The sequence below is a fragment of the Macaca fascicularis genome, chromosome 2 (genome assembly GCF_037993035.2).
Source record: "Macaca fascicularis isolate 582-1 chromosome 2, T2T-MFA8v1.1".
NCBI lineage: Eukaryota > Metazoa > Chordata > Mammalia > Primates > Cercopithecidae > Macaca > Macaca fascicularis.
Window position 1 is genome coordinate 112,375,097 of NC_088376.1, and position 21,410 is coordinate 112,396,506.

The window sequence follows — 21,410 nt, forward strand, 5'->3', positions numbered from 1 at the left end:
GGGCACGGTAGCTTATGCCTGTAATCCCAGTACTTTGGGAGGCTGAGGTGAGCAGAACACTTGAAGTCAGGGGTCCGAGACCAGCCTGACCAACCCAGCAAAACCCTGTTTCTACAAAAAATGCAAAACTTAGCGGGGTGTGGTGGCGGACACTTGTAATCCCAGTTACTTGAGAGACTGAGGCAGAAGAATTGCTTGAACCTGGGAGGCAGAGATTGCAGTGAGCCCAGATTGCACCACTGTACTCCAGTCTGTGCAACAGAGTGAAACTGTGTCTAAAAAACAAACAAACAAACAACAAAAAAAAAACAAACTCTTTCCAGCATGAAGTACAGCATGCTATTTATCTATCCATCTATCTTTTTTTTTTTTTTTTCCTGAGATGAGGTCTCACTCTGTCACCCAGGCTGGATGGAATGCAGTGGTGTGATCTCAGCTCAATGCAACCTCTGCCTCAGAGGCTCAAGTGATCCTCCCACCTCAGATTCCCCAGGACCAGGACCACAGGCATGCGCCACCATGCTCAGCTAATTTTGTATTTTTGGCAGAGACGGGATTTCGCCATGTTGACCAGGCTGGTCTCCAGCTCCTGAGCTCAAGTGATCTACTCGCCTCGGCCTCTCACAGTGCTGAGGGATTGTAGGCATGAGCCACTGCCCATCTATCTATGCATCTATCCAATCTATGTATCTATCTAACCTATCTATGTATTTATCTATTACATAGTTATTTTGAGAAAGGGTTTCATTCTGTCACCAAGGCTGGAAAGCAGTGGTGCAATATTGGCTCACTGCAGCCTCTGCCTCTCAGGCTCAACTCAAGTGATCCTCCCACCTCAACCTCCCAAGTAGTAGGGACTACCAGGCTCCTGCCACCACGGGTGACTGATTTTTATACCGATGGGGTTTCACTATATTACCCAGGCTGGTCTCAAACTCCTGGGCTCATGCAGTCCTCCCGATTCAGCCTCCCAAAGTGCTGGGATTACAAGCATAAGCCACTTCACCAGGCCTAAATACAGTATATAGAAAAAATTAAAAAATAAAGAACTTTTACAATTCAATAATAAAAAGACAATCTAATCCAATTCAAAGGATGTGAGTAGGTATGACCCTGCAATTCTATTCCTAGGTATATATCTAAGAGAAACAAAAACATATGTCCACATAACAACTTGTACTTCTACATGAATATTCATAGCAGGATTATTCATAACAGTCAAAAAATGTAAAGAACCCAAATATCCAGCAACTGATGTATCAATACAATGGAATGGAACACTGTTCAGTGATAAAGGATAAAGTACTGACATATGCTATAATATGGATGAATCTTGAAAATGTTATATAAGTAGAAGAACCCAGTCATAAAAACCAACATGCATGATTCCATTTACATAAAATTGTCCAGAATAAACAAATCCAGAAACAGAAAATAGACTGGTAGTTGCCTAGGGCAGGGACTTGGGGGTAGAGAGAAATGGAAAATGACTAATGGAATAGTGGAGTTTCTCAGGTAACGAGATTTTTCCAAAATTATTGTGGTGATGGCTGCACAACTCTATGAATATACTATAAACTACTTATTATAGTATACATAATTCACACATTTTATTTATTTTGAGACAGGGTCTCACTCTGTTGCCCAGGCTGGAGTGTAGTGGTGCGATCTCTGCTCACTGCAATCTTAGCCTCCCCATGCTCAAGTGATCCTCCTATCTCACTCTCCCTAGTAGTTGGGACTACAGGTGCATGCCGACACACCTGGCTAATTTTTTGTATTTTTAGTAGTGACCGGGTTTCACCACGTTGCCCCAGCCGCTCTCAAACTCTTGAGGTCAAGCGATCCTCCCACCTCTGCCTCTCCCCCAGTGTGTTGGGATTACAGGCGTGAGCTACCGCACCCAGCCCACAGTATATATAATTCACACTTTAAATAGGTGAATTGTTGGCCGGGCGCGGTGGCTCACGCCTATAATCCCAGCACTTTGGGAGGCCGAGATGGGCGGATCACGAGGTCAGGAGATCGAGACCATCCTGGCTAACACGGTGAAACCCCGTCTCTACTAAAAATACAAAAATTAGCCGGGCGCGGTGGCGGGCGCCTGTAGTCCCAGCCACACAGGAGGCTGAGGCAGGAGAATGGCGTGAACCTGGGAGGCAGAGCTTCCAGTGAGTGGAGATTGCACCACCGCACTCCAGCCTGGGTGACAGAGCAAGACTCCGTCTCAAAAAAAAAAAAAAAAAAATAGGTGAATTGTAAGGTATGTAGATTATATGAAATAAATAAAGCTGTTACCACCACTCTCGCCCCCAGTGGGGGAAAAAAAAAAAGAAATCTACAGATTCCTTCCATCTGGCAGACAGTGATGGTCAACCACCCCAATTCCCACCCTTCCCTCTTAGACCATACTTCAATTTTTAGCTATGTACTTTGTTGTAGACTACACTTCCTAACTTCCCTTGGAGACATGGCCGTGTACCATGAGATGTGAATCAGCAGTATGTTGTGGGACTTCCAGAAAGTCTTTCTTAGAAAAAGTGAAGTCACATGCTCTTCTTCATTCTCTTTCTCCTTTCCTACTGCTTACATCTGAAGTAAGGGCTGATTTCTAAGTAGCCATCCTGTTATGTGAGAATGAATGCCATACCACGGGGCTGGAGGAACCAAACGGTAAAAAGGAGCCTGGATTTCAGGTGATCTTGGGAGCCATCATCTCAGCCCCAAGACAGCCTACCTTCCATGTTGCTTCCGTATGAATGAGAAATAACTGACTCGCGCCGGGCGCGGTGGCTCACGCCTGTAATCCCAGCACTTTGGGAGGCCGAGGCGGGCGGATCACAAGGTCAGGAGATCGAGACCACGGTGAAACCCCGTCTCTACTAAAAATACAAAAAATTAGCCGGGCGCGGTGGCGGGCGCCTGTAGTCCCAGCTACTCAGGAGGCTGAGGCAGGAGAATGGCGTAAACCCAGGAGGCGGAGCTTGCAGTGAGCCGAGATCGCGCCACTGCACTCCAGCCTGGGCGACAGAGCGAGACTCCGTCTCAAAAAAAAAAAAAAAAGAGAAATAACTGACTCTCTTGTTTAAGATGGTATTGTTCAAGTCTCTGTTACCTGTAGTCAAACTAATCCTAAATAATATATACTTGGCTGGGCATGGTGGTTCACGCCTGAAATCCCAGCACTCTGGGAGGCCGAGGTGAGCAGATCACAAGGTCAGGAGTTTGAGACCAGCCTGGCCAACATAATGAAACCCCATCACTACTAAAAATACAAAAATTAGCTGGGTGTGGTAGCACGTGCCTGTAGTCCCAGCTACTCAGGAGGGTGAGGCGGGAGAATTGCTTCAACCCTGGAGGTGGAGGCTGCAGTAAGCTGAGATCACCCCACTGCATTCCATCCTGGGTGAGAGACTGTCTCAAAAAAAAAAAAAAACAAACAGGCCGGGCGTGGTGGCTCACACGCCTGTAATCCTGGCACTTCGAGAGGCTGAGGCGGGCGGATCACGAGGTCAGGAGATCAAGACCATCCTGGCTAACACGGTGAAACCCCGTCTCCACTAAAGAATACAAAAAATTAGCCAGGTGTGGTGGTGAGCGCCTGTAGTCCCAGCTACTCAGGAGGCTGAGGCGGGAGAATGGCATGAACCCAGGAGGTGGAGATTGCAGTGAGGCGAGATCACGCCACTGCACTCCAGCCTGGGCAACACAGTGAGGCTCTGTCTCAAAAAAAAAAAAAAAAAAAAGGCTGAGCGCAGTGGCTCACGCCTGTAATCCCAGCACTTTGGGAGGTTGAGAGTGAGGCCTGTGGATCACAATGTCAGGAGTTCGAGACCAGCCTGATCAACATGGTGAAACCCCATCTCTACTAAAAATACAAAAATTAGCTGGGCATGGTTGCACGCGCCTGTAATCTCAGCTACTCAGGAGGTTGAGGCAGAAGAATCACTTGAATCTGGGAGATGGAGGTTGCAGTGAGCTGAGATCGTGCCATTGCCCTCCAGCCTGGGCAATAAGAGTGAAAATCCGCCTCAAAAAAAAAAAAAAAGACACAGAGAGAGAGAAAGTGAAGTTCTCCAGTTAAAGTCAAGTGTGGCAACTCATACCTGTAATCCCATCTACTCAAGAGGCTGAGGTGGAAAGATAGCTAGAGTCCAGAGTTTGAGACCAGCTTGGGCAACATAGCAAGACCCTATCTAATAAAAATAAAAAAACATTGGCCGGGCATGGTGGCTCACGCCTGTAATCCCAGCACTTTGGGAGGCTGAAATGGGTGGATTATGAGGTCAGGAGATCAAGACTATCATGGCTAACACGGTGAAACTCCATCTCTATTAAAATACAAAAAATTAGCCGGGCATGGTGGCAGGTGCCTGTGGTCCCAGCTACTCTGGAAGCTGAGGCAGGAGAATGGCGTGAACCCGGGAGGCGGAGCTTGCAGTGAGCTGAGATCGCGCCACTGCACTCCAGCCTGGGTGACAGAGCAAGACTCCATTTGAAAAAAAGTAAATAAATAACATAAAAATTTAAAAAATAGAGGCTGGGCACAGTGGCTCACACCTATAATCCCAACACTTTGGGAGGCCGAGGTGGGCAAATCTCTTGAGCCTAGGAGTTGAAGACCATCCTACACACAGTGAAACCCCATCTCTATGCAAAATACAAAAAATTAGCTGGGTGTGGTGGTGCCCATCTGTGGTCACAGCTACTCAGGAGGCTAAGATGGGAGGATCACTTGAGTACAGGAGGCAGAGGTTGCAGTGAGCTGAGATCACACCACTACACTCCAGCCTGAGTGACACAGTAAGACCCTGTCTCACAAAATAAAAAAAATTTAATAAACTTTACATCTCTCATAAGGCCTAATCTGTATGGGTTTTTGCCCAAAGTCAAACCACCTGGACCCTATGGGATGCAAAGAAACATCAACAGGAATTCCCCAGTTCAAGAAAAGGCTGCCTTGGCCAGGTGTGGTGGTTCATGCCTGCAATCCCAGCACTTTGAGAGGCCGAGGCAGGAGGATCACCGGAGGTCAGGAATTTGAGACAAGCATGACCAACATGTGTAACCCAGTCTCTACTAAAAATACAAAACTTAGGTGGGCGTGGTGGTGGGCATCTGTAATCCCAATTACTCGAGATGCTGAGGCAGGAGAATAGCTTGAACACAGGAGGTAAAGGTTGCAGTGAGGCCAGGCGCGGTGGCTCAAGCCTGTAATCCCAGCACTTTGGGAGGCCGAGACAGGCGGATCATGAGGTCAGGAGATCGAGACCATCCTGGTGAACACGGTGAAACCCCGTCTCTAATAAAAAGTACGAAAAAACTAGCCAGGCGAGGTGGCGGGCGCCTGTAGTCCCAGCTACTCGGGAGGCTGAGGCAGGAGAATGGCGTGAACCCAGGAGGCGGAGCTTGCAGTGAGCCGAGATCGTGCCACTGCCCTCCAGCCTGGGCGACACAGTGAGACTCTGTCTCAAAAAAAAAAAAAAAAAAAACAACTGGCCGGGCGCGGTGGCTCACGCCTGTAATCCCAGCACTTTGGGAGGCCGAGGCGGGCGGATCACAAGGTCAGGAGATCGAGACCACGGTGAAACCCCGTCTCTACTAAAAATACAAAAAAATTAGCCGGGCGCGGTTGTGGGCGCCTGTAGTCCCAGCTACTCGGGAGGCTGAGGCAGGAGAATGGCGTGAACCCGGGAGGCGGAGCTTGCAGTGAGCCGAGATCGCGCCACTGCACTCCAGCCTGGGCGACAGAGCGAGACTCCGTCTCAAAAAAAAAAAAAAAAAAAAAAAAAAACCAGCTATCATTGCTTTGTTTATAGTTCAACATGCCCACAAGATTTGTTCTAGTATTGACTTAAATCTTCTGTTATGGTTTGAAAAGTTTCCTTGGATAGATAGGGAATCACTGCCTGTCCTTGGGCCTTCTCCAGTCCCACCTTCCTCTCTGCACTTTCAGCCTGCACTCCATGCCTTCTGGGTGCTTTGGTGTTTCTGAGATTACGGCACATGTCTTCTATTCTGTTTGTGCCTTCCCTTCCTAGAATGTCCAGACTCTGTCTCCACCTTTGCTTACAGGGAGGGAATTCACCTTTAAAGACCCCAGTCCGGCCAGGCACAGTGGCTCACGTCCATAATCCCAGCACTTTGGGAGGCCAAGGCGGGCGGATCACTTGAGGTCAGGAGTTCAAGACCAGCCTGGCAAACATGGCGAAACCCCGTCTCTACTGAAAATATAAAAATTAGCTGGGCATCGTGGCATGTGCCTGTAATCCCATCGACATGAGAATCACTTGAACCTGGGAGGCGGAGGTTACAGTGAGCTGAGATCGCACCACTGCATTACAGCCTGGGCGGCAGAGTGAGACTGTGTCTCAGAAAAAAGAAAGAAAAGAAAAAAAAAGCCGGGCGCGGTGGCTCAAGCCTGTAATCCCAGCACTTTGGGAGGCCGAGGCGGGCGGATCACAAGGTCAGGAGATCGAGACCACAGTGAAACCCCGTCTCTACTAAAAATACAAAAAAAAAATTAGCCGGGCACGGTGGCGGGCGCCTGTAGTCCTAGCTACTCAGGAGGCTGAGGCAGGAGAGTGGCGTGAACCCAGGAGGCGGAGCTTGCAGTGAGCCAAGATCGCGTCACTGCACTCCAGCCTGGGCAACAGTGTGAGACTCCGTCTCAAAAAAAAAAAAAAAGAAAAAGAAAAAGAAAAATATTTGATGAAAAACATTTGGCCCAGAAAAAGTATAAAATCATTTAGCCACGAATGGTGACAAAGACGAAAATTACAAGGGATTATCGGATAAAATGAAAGCCTAGGTGATTTCTGGGATGCTGGGAGTGCAGCAATACAAACACAGATGTTGAGAAGGAAAAAGTACAAGCACAGAAAATCAAACTTGCTGTTTTTTCCTTGAAAAATGAAGGAGAAACTTTGCAAAATTATCTTTCCTTTCCACTTTGCTATAATCCAGCGTCTTTACAGGTACATGGTTTGTCAGCTTAAGAAAGGAAATGACGCTTAGCTCTCCCAGATGTGTCACTTTCCAGGCTAGGTTTAGTCTCAGAAATAACTTTTTTTTTTTTTTTTTGAGACGGAGTCTCGCTCTGTCTCCCAGGCTGGAGTGCAGTGGCCGGATCTCAGCTCACTGCAAGCTCCGCCTCCCGGGTTCCCGCCATTCTCCTGCCTCAGCCTCCCGAGTAGCTGGGACTACAGGCGCCCGCCACCTCGCCCGGCTAGTTTTTTGTATTTTTTTAGTAGATACGGGGTTTCACCGTGTTAGCCAGGATGGTCTTGATCTCCCGACCTCGTGATCCGCCCGTCTCGGCCTCCCAAAGTGCTGGGATTACAGGCTTGAGCCACCGCGCCCGGCCAGAAATAACTTATAGGAGTTTGGAGTAGAGGTTTATTTATCCAAAAGTCAGTTATATCTAATTAAGTCACCAGTAACAATATAGAAATAACAGTATTTCTTTTACAATTTTTAATTTTTTTGGAGACAGGGTCTCACTGCCACCCTGGCTGCTGGAGTGCGATGGTGTTATCACGGCTTTACCACAAACCCGACCTCCCAGGCTCAGGTAATCCTCCCACTTCAGTCTCCCAAGTAGCTGGGAGTACAGGCACACACACCACGCCCAGCTAATTTTTGTGGGTTTGTAAAGACAGGGTTTCACCATGTTGCCCAGGCTGGTCTTAAACTCCTGGGCTCAAGTGATGCCCCCACTTTCTAAAAATTTAATTATCTTGGCCAGGTGCAGTGGCTCATGCCTATAGTCCTAGTACTTTGGGAGGCTCAGATGGGCGGATCGCTTGAGGTCAGAAGTTCAAAACCAGCCTGGCCAACATGGTGAAACCATTCTCTACTAAGAATACAAAAATTAGCCTAGCATGGTGGCAGGCACCTGTAATCTCAGTTACTTGGGAGGCTGAGGCAGAAGAATTGTTTGAACCTGGGAGGAGGAGGTTGCAGTGAGCCGAGATCGTGCCACTGCACTCCAGTCTGGGTGACAGCAAGACTCTTGTCTCCGGGAAAAAAAAGTTTAATTATCTTTTATGCAGAGAGATGGTCTTGCTATGTTGCCCTGGCTGGTCTCAAACTCCTAGCCTCAAGTGATTTTCCTGTGTTGGCTCCCTAAGTATTGGGACTACAGGCATGAGCCACTACGCCTGGCCCATTGCCTTTTTTTTTTTTTTTTTTTTTTGAGACTGAGTCTGGCTCTGTCGCCCAGGCTGGAGTGCAGTGGCCGGATCTCAGCTCACTGCAAGCTCCGCCTCCCAGGTTCACGCCATTCTCCTGCCTCAGCCTCCCGAGTAGCTGGGACTACAGGCGCCCGCCACCTCGCCCGACTAGGTTTTTTTTGTATTTTTAGTAGAGACGGGGTTTCACCGTGTTAGCCAGGATGGTCTCAATCTCCTGACCTCGTGATCCGCCCGTCTCGGCCTCCCAAAGTGCTGGGATTACAGGCTTGAGCCACCGCGCCCGGCCCCCACTGCCCATTTTTAAACTCAGTTGCTTTTTTACTTTCTTGATGGTGTCCGTTTTTTATTTTGTTGAAGTCAAATTTATCTATTTCTCCCTTTGGTTACTGATGGTTTGGTGGCATATCTAAGATACCACTGCCAAATTCAAGGTCATAAAAAAATATATATATGCTTCTTTCTATAGTTTTAAGTCTTACACTTTAGGCCTTTGATTCATTTTGAGTTAATTTTTACACAAGATATGAGGTAGGGGGTCCAACTTCATTCTTTTTCCTTTGGAAATCCAGTCACCTCAGCATTATTTACTAAAAAGACTATTCCCCCCTGCCCCCCACTGGATGCTCCTGGCACACTTGAGAAATCAACTGATTATCAACTGAGGGTTTACTTTTAGATTAATTCTATTCCATTGGTCTATATTGTCTACCCTTATACTAGTACCACACAGTCTTGATTATTGTTGCTTTGCAGTAAATTTTAAAATCTGCAGGTGTGAGTCCTCTAGCTTTCTTTTTTTCCAAGATTATTTTGGCTTTTCTGGGTCCTCCGAATTTCCGTATGTATTTTAGGAACAGTTTGTCAATTTCTGCTAAAAAGCCAGCTGGAATTTTGATAGGAATTACACTGAATCTATACATCAATTTGGGGAGTATTGCCATCTTTACAATGTTAAGTCTTCTGACATGTACATGGATGTCTTTCCATTTATTTAGGTCATCTTTCATGCTTTTACTTCCTCTTTCCTCCCTTCTGTTTTCTCCTTATACTTAGAACCATAGACATCAAACTAAAGGTAGGGAAGCCTTGTCTTCCACCACCACTTTGTAGAAGAGAAAAAATGTAAGAAACAGCTAACAAATAATGCAGTTATAAACTTTATATTAACAGACATTCCTCGCAATAGTACTCCTATAAGGTAAGTTCTAATACTCTCATTTACATATGAAGAAACTGAGTACGGGAAGGCTAATTTGTTCAATGTCAGTCACACTGCTAGCCAGTAAGAGGCAGAACTGGACACTGAAGTAAATTAAGCAATCTGTTTCATAGTCTGCATTTCTAAACATTCCACTGTCTTACCCTCCTTCCTTCCCCGCGTCAAGATAAGTGATTCTACAGCTTTAGCGTATTATTCTGCTTTGCCTACTCAGGCAAACCTTGGTGACACTGTGAAATACTTGATTAATTAATATGTAACTTAGAGCAATTAACTAGTTTGTATATTTTTCCTTAACTTCACAAACTCGGTCTCTGATGTATTTCATTAAATCTTAACGTTAAGAAATTTTTCGGCCGGGCGCGGTGGCTCAAGCCTGTAATCCCAGCACTTTGGGAGGCCGAGACGGGCGGATCACGAGGTCAGGAGATCGAGACCATCCTGGCTAACACGGTGAAACCCCGTCTCTACTAAAAAATACAAAAAACTAGCCGGGCGAGGTGGCGGGCGCCTGTAGTCCCAGCTACTCGGGAGGCTGAGGCAGGAGAATGGCGGGAACCCGGGAGGCGGAGCTTGCAGTGAGCCGAGATCTGGCCACTGCACTCCAGCCTGGGCGACAGAGCGAGACTCCGCCTCAAAAAAAAAAAAAAAAAATTTTCACCTATTTTTGTCTATATCCCATGTGACCATATGGGCTTTTAAAAACTGTTATATGACCAGGTGTGGCAGTTCACGCCTATAATCCCAGCACTTTGGGAGGCTGAGGCAAGTGGATCACCCGAGGTCAGGAATTCGAGACCAGTCTGGTCAACATGGCGAAACCAAGTCTCTGTTAAAAATACAAAAAAAAAAATTAGCCAGGTGTGGTGGCGGGTGCTTGTAATTCCAGCTACTCAGGAGGATGAGGCAGGATAATTGCTTGAACCTGGGAGGCAGAGGTTGCAGTGAGCTGAGATCATGCCATTGCACTCCAGCCTAGGCAACAAGAGAGAAACTCCGTCTCAAAAAAAAAAACAGGCCGGGCGTGGTGGCTCACACCTGTAATCTCAGCACGTTGGGAGGCTGAGGCAGGCAGACCATGAGGTTAGGAGATTGAGACCATCCTGGCTAACACGGTGAAACCCCGTCTCTACTAAAAATATAAAAAATTAACCAGACGTGGTGGCATGCACCTGTAGTCCCAGCTACTCGGGAGGCTGAGGCAGGAGAATCGCTTAAGCCTGAGAGGTGAAGGTTGCAGTGAGCTGAGATTGTGCCACTGCACTCCAGCCTAGGTAACAGAGTGAGACTCCATCTCAAAAAAAAAAAAAAAAAAAAAAAAAAAGGGCCAGGCACGGAGGCTCACGCCTGTAATCCCAGCACTTTGGGAGGCTGAGGCAGGCGGGTCAGGAGACAGAGACCGTCTTGGCTAACACGATGAAACCCCATCTCTACTAAAAATACAAATAAAATTAGCGGGGCGTGGTGGCGGGCACTTGTCGTCCCAGCTACTCCGGAGGCTTAGGAGAATGGCGTGAACCTGGGAGCAGAGGTTGCAGTGAGCCAAGATCGCGCCACTGCACTCCAGCCTGGGGGACAGAGCGAGACTCCGTCTCAAAAGAAAAAACAAACAAAAAAAAACCATTATATTTGTTTTTCTACCCTTTTATGTTTTTCCACAATTTCTTTTAGATGTGTGTATCTTTTTCCTGTACACACCAGAAGAAGAAATAACAATGTCATATATGTTTGAGTCACTCTGAAGTCATTAACTCTTGGTTCTAGCATGTCTTTTTTTTTTTTTTTTTTTTTTTTTGAGACGGAGTCTGGCTCTGTCGCCCAGGCTGGAGTGCAGCGGCGCGATCTCAGCTCACTGCAAGCTCCACCTCCCGGGTTCACGCCATTCTCCTGCCTCAGCCTCCCGAGTAGCTGGGACTACAGGCGCTGCCACCACGCCCGGCTAGTTTTTTGTATTTTTAGTAGAGACGGGGTTTCACCATGTTAGCCAGGATGGTCTCGATCTCCTGACCTCGTGATCCGCCCACCTCGGCCTCCCAAAGTGCTGGGATTACAGGCGTGAGCCACCGCGCCCGCCCAGTTCTAGCATGTCTTACAACTGTTTACTCTTACTGTTTTATGTCTGTTGACTCATTACAGATGCTGTCAAGGAAGGGCAAGGCTTTCTTTTTTTTTTTTTTCTGGAGACAAAGTCTCACTCTGTTGCCCAGGCGGGAGTGCAGTGCCATCATCACGACTCACTGCAGCTTCAAACTCCTGGGCTCAGGTGATCCTCCCACCTCAGCCTCCCGAGTAGCTGGGACTACAGGTGTGTGCCACCATTCCCGGCTAAATTTTTTGTATATTTTTTTGTGTTTGTGTGGAGACGGGGTTTTGCCATGTTGCCCAGGCTGGTCTCGAACTCCTGGGCTCAGCGATGAACTCCTGGGCTGAAATGATACACCCGCCTCTGCCTTCCAAAGTAGTGGGATTATAATAGGTGGAGCCACCACACCCAGCCAGCTGTGGCATTCTGAGCTTTAGGAAGCTCTGCTATAGAAAAAATGTAAGTGAAGGTCAGTCCTTTTCACATTTCACAAGTCAATGTGATTTCCTGGGGTAACTACAGCTCATCTGCACTGCTGCCTGCCTTGCTTATCTGGGTGCCAAGTGTGGGAGTGGTGTGTCCATCGTATGTTCTTTAGATGCTACAGTGGCTACTGGCTATGCTTCAGTAGGTAAATTACAACCATGCATTAATGAGCAATTCTCTGCATTTCACATAGCACTCTTTGGTAATTTTCTCACGTTTGTGTGACCATGATGCTTACTCACATTTGTGTGGACAACTTCCTGAAGGCCTTCTGGAGCTGTTCAATGGGTCAGCCTACTAATATCTCACACTTTGAAATCATTGTTCATTAGCTTTTAATTAACAAAATAATCCTATCTAAACTACATATCTAACCATGTGGTATAGCCATACAGTGGAGTACTACTCAGCAATAAGGAATGAAGTACACTACTGTACTGAAACATGCTACAACATGGATGAACCTTGAAAATACTATGCTCAGTAAAAAAAAAACCAGTCACAAAGAACCACATATTTCATACCATATTTGTATGAAATATCCAGAATAGGTACATCTACAGAGACAGAAAGTAGCTGCTGGGTGTGGTGGCTCATGTCTGTAATCCCAGCACTTCGGGAGGCCGAGGCAGGTGGAATACCTGAGGTCAGGAGTTCAAGACCAACCTGGCCAACATGGTGAAGCCCCATCTTGACAAAAATACAAAAAAAAAAAAAATCAGCCAGGCCTGGTGGCGTCCACCTGTAATCCCAGCTACTCGAGAGGCTGAGGCAAAAGAATTGTTTGACCCCGAGAGGCAGAGGTTGCAGTGAGTGGAGATTGTGCCATTGCACTCCAGCATGGGTGACAGAGCGAGACTGTCTCCAAAAAAAGAGCGTAGTGGTTGCTTAAGGATGAGGGTAATGGGGACTCTCCAGGCAGAACCCAAGAAAAATGTATGAGCTTAGTTTGGGGTTCAGCAGCACTTGCTGAGAGGAAGCTGCTATGCTTCTCAGATGCCCTAGGCCCATCTTGGAATGACTTACTCCAGAATAGGTTCTGAGTGGCATATTTGGAGCCACATGTCCTTAATAGACTTCTTCCTCTGCTGAAAAGTCATGACACTTCTTACTTCTTACAGCAGTGAACAGCTTCAGGAACTCTGTTCTGTCCAGAATTCCAACAGCTAACAACTTATAATAAATAAAAGTTACAGAAGCCGGGCACGGTGGCTCACGCCTGTAATCCCAGCACTTTGGGAGGCCGAGGCAGGACGAACACGAGGTCAGGAAATCGAGACCATCCTAACACGGTGAAACTCCAACCAACACACACACACACACACACACACACACACACACACGGTGAAACTCCAACCAACACACACACACACACACACACACACACACACACACACACACGGTGAAACTCCAACCAACACACACACACACACACACACACACACACACACACACACACACACACTATTAGCCGGGCGTGGTGGCGGGTACCTGTAATCCCAGCTACTCGGGAGGCTAAGGCAGGAGAATGGCATGAACCTGGGAGGCAGAGCTTACAGTGAGCCAAGATCGCACCACTGCACTCCAATCTGGGCAACAGAGTGAGACTCTGTCTCAATAAATAAATAAATAAATAAATAAAGTTACAGGAAAAACAGTAAGACTTGATTAGTAGGCCCAAGTCCACACACTGATTTAGAAGACAGAAGCAAATCAGTTTCACAAAAGGAGGCTTCCCCTCCTTCATTGGTGGGTCCCCGTCCATCTATAGTACCCGCAGACTGTGAGAAGCAAACAGCTTTGACAGTCCATACCAGGATTTTTTTTTAGATGGAGTCTCACTCTGTCACCCAGGCTAGAGTGCAGTGGCACAATCTCAGCTCACTGCAGCCTCCACCTCCCAGGTTCAAGCGATTCTCATGTCTCAGCCTCCCAAGTGGCTGTGACTACAGGCACCTGGCACCGTGCCCAGTTAATTTTTTGTAATTTTAATAGAGACGGGGAACTCCTTGGCCAGGCTGGTCTTAAACTCCTGACCGTAGGTAAACCGCCTGCCTTGGCCTCTCAAAGTGCTGGGATTACAGGTACGAGCCACCATGCCTGGCCCCATATCAGGATTTAATTCACACCTTACTTGGGATGCTAGTCAGTTTGAACCAGTCAACATGTAAAAGGAAAATACAGATGTAACAAAAGATGGACTGGAAAAAACACATGGCTTAATCCTCTGTCTAGGATTACAAGGAAAATTTACAAATTTTGACAGAGTGACACTAGAGAAACTGAAAAAATCCATTTCAGAAAAGGTAAAAGGAGTCATGGATAAAGATTAAGGGGCCAGGTGTGCTGGCTCTCGCCTATAATCCCAGCATTCTGGGAAGCCGAAAGGCAGGCAGATTACCTGAGGTCAGGATTTTGAGACCAGTCTGGCCAACACGGTGAAACCCCATCTCTACTAAAAATACAAAGATTAGGCTGGGCGTGGTGGCTCATGCCTGTAATCCCAGCACTTTGGGAGGCTGAGGTGTGAGGATCATGAGGTCAGGAGATCAAGACCATCCTGGCTAACACGGTGAAACCCCGTCTCTACTAAAAATACAAAAAACTAGCCAGGCATGGCGGCACGCACCTGTAGTCTCAGCTACTGGGGAGGCTGAGGCAGGAGAATCGCTTGAACCCGGGAAGCAGAGTTGCAGTGAGCCGAGATTGCGCCACTGCACTCCCGTCTGGGTGACAGAGCGACTCTGTCTCAAAAAAAAAAAAAAAAAAAAAAAAAGAAAGAAAGAAATACAAAAATTAGCCAGGCGCAGTAGTACACACCTGCAGTTCCAGCTACTAGTGAGGCTGAGGTGGGAAGATCAGTTGAACCCAGGAAACAGAGGTTGCAGTGAGCCAAGATAGTGCCGCTGCACTCCAGCTTGAGTGACAGAGTGAGAGTTCGTCAAAAACAAAAAAAAGTAAAAATCACATATACTTAGGGAGCAGAGTCACTGCTTCAAGTGTGAACACAACAGACAGAAAGTCTGGATTGCATTCAATCCTAACACTGGTAACGTCATAGCTTCACTGCCCAACATGGTAGCCATCAGTCACTTGTGACTTTTTTTTAAGACAGAGTGTCACTCTTGTTGCCCAGAATGGAGTGCAATGGCGCGATTTCAACTCACCACAACCTCTGCCTTCCGGGTTCAAGCAATTCTCCTGCCTCAGCCTCCCAAGTAGCTGGGATTACAGGCATGCACCACCATGCCCGGGTAATTTTGTATTTTTAGTAGAAATGAGGTTTCTCCATGTTGGTCAGGCTGGTCTTGAACTTCCCAACCTCAGGTGATCTACCCGCCCTGGCCTCCGAAAGTGCTGGGATTACAGGCGTGAGCCACCATGACCGGCCTAATTTATCTTTTTTTTTTTTTTGAGACAGAGTTTTGATCTTGTCCCCCAGGCTAGAGTGTAATGATGCGATCTCAGCTCACTGCAATCCTGCCTCCCAGGTTCAAGCAATTCTGCCTCAGCTTCCCAAGTAGCTGGGATTACAGGCACCCACCACTATGCCCAGCTAATTTTTGTATTTGTAGTAGAGACGGGGTTTTGCCTTCTTGGCCAGGTTGGTCTCGAACTCCTGACCTCAGGTGATCCACCAGCCTCAGTCCCTGCAAAGCACTGGGATTACAAGCGTGAGCCACCGCACATGGCCAATTAATTTATTTTTTTTAAAAAAACAAAAAAACAAAAAATAATGCTGGTCAGGCACAGTCACTCCCGCCTGTAATCCCAGGATGTTTCAGGCTAGGAGCTCGAGACCAGCCTGGGCAATACAGTGAGACCTCATTTCTACAAAAAAATAAAAATTAGCCAGGCGTGTTGCTGAGTGTCTGTAATCCCAGCTACTCAGTGGGAAAGGACGGAAAACTGAGAGGTGAGAGGATAGCTTGAGCTAGTAGGTCAAGTCTACAGTAAGCCATGATCATACCACTGCACTCCAGCCTGGGTGCCAGAGTGAGACCCTGTGTCAAAAACAAGAACAACAAAATATTGTTTAAATTTTTAAAATGTTCTTCCTTTTTATCAAATAAGCAAAAATTTTAAAGTATTGAATAAAAGACAGGTCCTGCCATGTTACCCAGACTGGTCTCAAACTCCTGAGCTCAAGCCATCCGCCTGCCTCAGCCTTCCAAACTGCTGGATTACAGGCGTGAACTACTGCACTAGGCCTAAAAATTTTCATTTTCAAATTGAGTTCCTTGGTCACACTGACCATATTCAACGCTCAATAGCCGCATGTGGCTGGGAGCTATGGTACTGGATAGTGCAGATATAGAGCATGTCCACCATCACAAAAAGACAGTGCTGTTCTAAACGTATCTCCCACAGCTGCTGGATCTGTCAAAGAAAACATATCCACAATTTAGTGTTACAGATTTTTCTAGAAAATGGTCACCACAAACATCAGATATTTTAGAGGCCGGACATGATGACTCACGTCTGTAATCCTAGCACTTTGGGAGGCCAAGTGGGGGCAGATCAGCTGAGGTCAGGAGTTCAAGACCAGCCTGGTCAACCCCCATTGACCCCAACATGGTCAAACCCCGTCTCTACTAAAGATACAAAAATTACCGAGACATGGTGAGTGTGCCTGTAATCCCAGCTACCTGGGAAGCTGAGGCAGGAGAATCGCTGGAACCTGGGAGGTGGAGGCTGCAGTGAGCCAAGATCATACCATTGCACTCCAGCCTGGGCAACAGAGCAAGACTCTGTTTCAAAAAAAAAAAAAAATCAGGTATTTTAAAGATAAATTCTAAGTGCGCCCATCCATCTTTTATGCTTCCTTCTTAGTCACTCTACCACCTACTACTACAGTGTAACAGTGACCTTTTCCTTGCCAGGCCCAGTGGCCTTGTGTCAACTTTATTTTTCAGACAGGGTCTGTCTCTGTCACCCAGACTGGAGTACAGTGGTGTGATCACAGCTCACTGCAGCCTCAACCTCCCAGGCTCAATCGGTTCTCCCACCTCCGTACCCCGAGTAGCTGAGACCACAGGCGCACACCACCGTATTTGGCTAATTGCTGTAGAGATGGGGTTCCATCATGTAGGCCAGGCTGGTCTCAAATGATCTGCCTGCCTTGGCCTCCCAAAGTGCTGAGATTATGGGAGTGGGCCACCGCATTGGCCTTTTTTTTTTTTTTTAAGAGACAGGCTCAGCCTCAAGAACAGTTGGGACCACAGGTCCCTTGTCTCAATTCTTTGTGTGTGTGTGTGTGTGTGTGTGTGCACGCACGCGCGTGAGAGAGAATCTCACTGTGTCGCCCAGGCTAGATTGCAGTGGCACAATCTCACTGCAACCTCTGCCTCCCGGGTTCAAGCAGTTCTCCTGCCTCAGCCTCCTGAGTAGCTGGGATTACAGGCGTGCACCACTACGCCCGGCTAACTTCTGTATTTTTAGTAGAGACGGGGTTTCATCATGTTGGTCAGGCTGGTCTTAAACTCCTGACCTCGCAATCCGTCCATCTCGGCCTCCTGAAGTGCTGGGATTACAGGCGTGAGCCACTGAGTCCCACCCCTTGTCTCAATTCTTATTACCCCAATCAGTCTCATACAAACCACTTTTTTGTTTTTGTTTTTTTGAGACAGAGTCTCTCTCTGTTGCCCAGGCTGGAGTGCAGTGGCGTGATCTCAGCTCACTACAACCTCTGCCTCTCGGGTTCCAGTAATTCTCCTGCATCAGCCTCACAAGTAACTAAAATTACAGGTGCCCACCACCACGCCCAGCTAATTTTTGTATTTTCAGTAGAGATGAGGTTTGACCATATTGGCCAGGCTGGTCTCTAACTCCTGACCTCAAGTGATCTACCTGCCTCGGCCTCCCAAAATGCTGGGATTTCAGGTGTGAGCCACTGCGTCCAGCCCCAAACCACTGTCTTCTATGGGTCACTCCTTGTTCTAGGTGCTAGAGATGGAGCTTTTTCAGGAAAACAGTACAATGTAATTAAGTGCTCTAACAAAAGCTAATCTTCTCTGGTATGAAATGAGAGAAAAAGTGATTCTGCCAGAGGGCTTCCAATAAAGTGGTATCTGACATGGACCTTGAAGAACCAGGACAAGTCTCCTGGAAAGAGTGGTAATGATAGTTCAGGAATACTTTCTAAGGTTAAGAAACAGCTTGAGCAAATAACCTCAATGACCTGTAATACAAGAATCTGGAAAGGAGATTTTTGAAAATAAGGCTGGAAAGATGGGGTGATGGTTAGACTGGAGGATATGGTATGTTATGCAGAGCAATTTGCATTCTATTCTGTAAGGAAAGGAAAGCCACTAGACCAGCATGATCAGGTCTGTGATTAACAGAGAAACAAAGACTGGCCGGGCGCGGTTGTTCACACCTGTAATCCCAGCACTTTGGGAGACTGAGGGAGGTGCGGATCACCTGAGGTCAGGAGTTCAAGACCAGCCTAGCCAATATGGTGAAATCCCATCTCTACTAAAAATACAAAAATTAGCCAGGCCTGGTGGTGGGAGCCTATAATTTCAGCTACTCAGGAGGCTGAGGCAGGAGAATTACTTGAACCCAGAAGGCGGAGGTTGCACTGAGCCAATATTAAGCCACTGCACTCCAACCTGGACAAGAGAGCGAGACTCTGTCTCCAAACAAAAACAAAAACAACAAAAAAACAAGAAACAGAGTCTTGGCAGGGCACAAAAAGTGACCGAGTGGTTAACTGGATAGGTATGAGAAAACTATGGTGAGGGTCTGAGGGTGACCAGAAGAACGAACCCTAATGGAAGGGGAGGTGGAATGGGCACAATCTAAGGAGGTGTTTTCTAAACCTTACAAACATTTCCCCACAGTCAGCTGAAAAATATCAGCACCCAGGTAAGCCATTATTACAGGTAAAAACAGCATAGGCTTCAAGTGTGTGGAATGGAGAGGGGCAATGATCTAGCCAGAGCATGCCAGCAACACAAAGGAAGTGGTGGTCATGAAGGAGCCAGAGATAACTGAAATGCTCAAAAAGGTATGATGATAATGAACACCAAGAAAAAGGAAGAATACATTACAAGGAAGAGTCCAAACTACATGCTTGCAAAAAGAACACAGATCTATGAGGAGGTCTCCAACAAAAGGAGAAAACCTTTTCATATGGCCACAGGAAGAGTAGATGGCAGTGAACTGAGGAAATGTGGGCACTGAGATATGTGGTAGAAAATGTTCTTTCGGCCGGGCGCGGTGGCTCAAGCCTGTAATCCCAGCACTTTGGGAGGCCGAGACGGGCGGATCACGAGGTCACAAGATCAAGACCATCCTAGCTAACATGGTGAAACCCCGTCTCTACTAAAAAAATACAAAAAACTAGCCGGGCGAGGTGGCGGGCGCCTGTAGTCCCAGCTACTCCAGAGGCTGAGGCAGGAGAATGGCGTGAACCCGGGAGGCGGAGCTTGCAGTGAGCTGAGATCTGGCCACTGCACTCCAGCCTGGGCGACAGAGCAAGACTCTGTCTCAAAAAAAAAGAAAAAAAAGAAAAAAAAAGAAAATGTTCTTTCAAGAAGTCAGCTCGGGGTTGGGCCCAGTGGCTCACACCTGTAATCCCAGCACTTTGGAAGCTGAGGTGGGCGGATCATGAGGTCAGGAGTTCGAGACCAGCCTGGCCAACATAGTGAAACCCTACCTCTACCAAAAATACAAAACTTAGCCAGGCATGATGGTGCACGTCTGTAATCCCATCTACTCGGGAGGCTGAGGCAGGAGAATCGCTTGAACCCAGGAGGCAGAGGTTTCAGTGAGCCGAGATTGTACCACTGCACTCCAGACTGGGCAACAAGAGCAAAACTCCATCACGAAAAGAAAAAAAAAAAAAAAAAGTCAGCATTCAGGGAGGCTGAGGTGGGAGAATTGCTTAAGCAGGAGTTCAAGATCAGCCTGGGCAACATAGTGAGACCACATCTTTATTAAAAAAAAATTTTTTTTTAAGTAGTCAGCTGGGGCTTGGTGGCTCATGCCTATAATCCCAGCACTTTGGGAGGCTGAGGTGAGAGGATCACTTGAGCCCAGGAGTTCAAGACTACCCTGGTCAACATAGTGAGAGCTCCTCTCTACAAAAAATAAAAATATTACCCAGGCGTGGTGGCATATACCTGTGGTCCCACCTACTCAGCAGGCTGAGGTGGCAGGATCGCTTGGGCCCAGGAGGGCAAAGTGGCAGTGAGTAGCAATCAAGACACTGCACTCCAGCCTGGATGACAGAGCAAAATCCTGTCTCACAGAAAAAAAAAAAAAAAAACTCAGAAAATAAATGTTACAACATGGATGAACCTTTAAAACATTACATAAGTGAAAGAAGCCAGTCACAAAAGACAATATATTATATGATTCCATTACACGAAATATCCAGAACCGGCAAATCTATAGAGACATAAAGTAGACTAGTGGTTGCCTAAGGCTGGGAGTGGTGATAGGGAAATTGAAGATGACAGTTGAAGAGTACAGGGTTTCTTTTGGGGTGACAATAATGTTCCAACATTGACTGTAGTGATACATGTGTTCTACATGTATCTGTGAATATCTAAAGTCCACTAAACTGTTCATTTTAAATGAATGGTGTGATATATGAATTATATCTCAGTACAACTGTTACCAAAAGAGTTGGCTTTTGTTTTTTAAAAAAAATAAGTGTTGACAGTATGGCAGAGACTGCCTATCTGCCTCAATAGCTATCCCCTTCATAGTCACATGGCTGCCAGTTATAAAGACTACATTTCCCAGCATTCACTGCAGCTAGGTGAGGTATTAAGATCTGACCAAGGCCAGGAGCGATGGCTCACGCCTGTAATCTCAGCACTTTGGGAGGCTGAGGCAGGCGGATCACAAGGTCAGGAGATCAAGACCATCCTGGCTAACACAGTGAAACCCTGTCTCTACTAAAAATACAAAAAATTAGCCGGCCGTGGTGGCGGGCACCTGTAGTCCCAGCTACTCAGGAGGCTGAAGCAGGAGAATGGCATGAACCCAGGGGACGGAGCATGCAGTGAGCAGACGTGGCATCACTGCACTCCAGCCTGGGCTACAGACCGAGACTCCGTCTCAATAAAAAAGAAAAAAATAATAAATAAATCTGACAGACTATATGCAGAAAATGATGCAGGAGAGAAGAGAACTGCTAGAGCAACATTACGAGATTAGAGGGGAAGGAGATTTTGCTCACAAGTGGAAGGGCTGACCCTAGATAGAACAATGGACTCCCAAGGGACTGATCCACAGACATAGAGGAAGAGGCACGAGAATCGCTTGAACCCAGAAGGCGGAGGTTGCAGTAAGTCTCCACAACAGCCAAATGTAACTAAGTCAGTAGATATAGTGATAGACTTTTATTACTACTTCCATTTTCTCAATTAAGAAAGAAGCAAGAGCATAACAGCTGATAGAGGTAAGGAAA

The 21,410-nt window shown here is 47.0% G+C and overlaps 1 protein-coding gene across 5 annotated transcripts in view; it reads right to left on the minus strand.

Moving 5' to 3' along the window:
• RHOA (ras homolog family member A) overlaps positions 1–21,410 on the minus strand; it is a 55,966-nt gene that overhangs the window by 16,874 nt on the left and 17,682 nt on the right. For 2 of the 5 annotated variants that reach the window (XM_065540574.1, XM_065540577.2), the window contains exon 2: positions 920–1,011. The exons of the other annotated variants lie outside the window; for them this stretch is intronic. The gene's annotated coding sequence lies outside the window, so the exon portion shown is untranslated. The remainder of the gene's footprint in view (positions 1–919; positions 1,012–21,410) is intronic. 5 annotated transcript variants of the gene reach the window in all.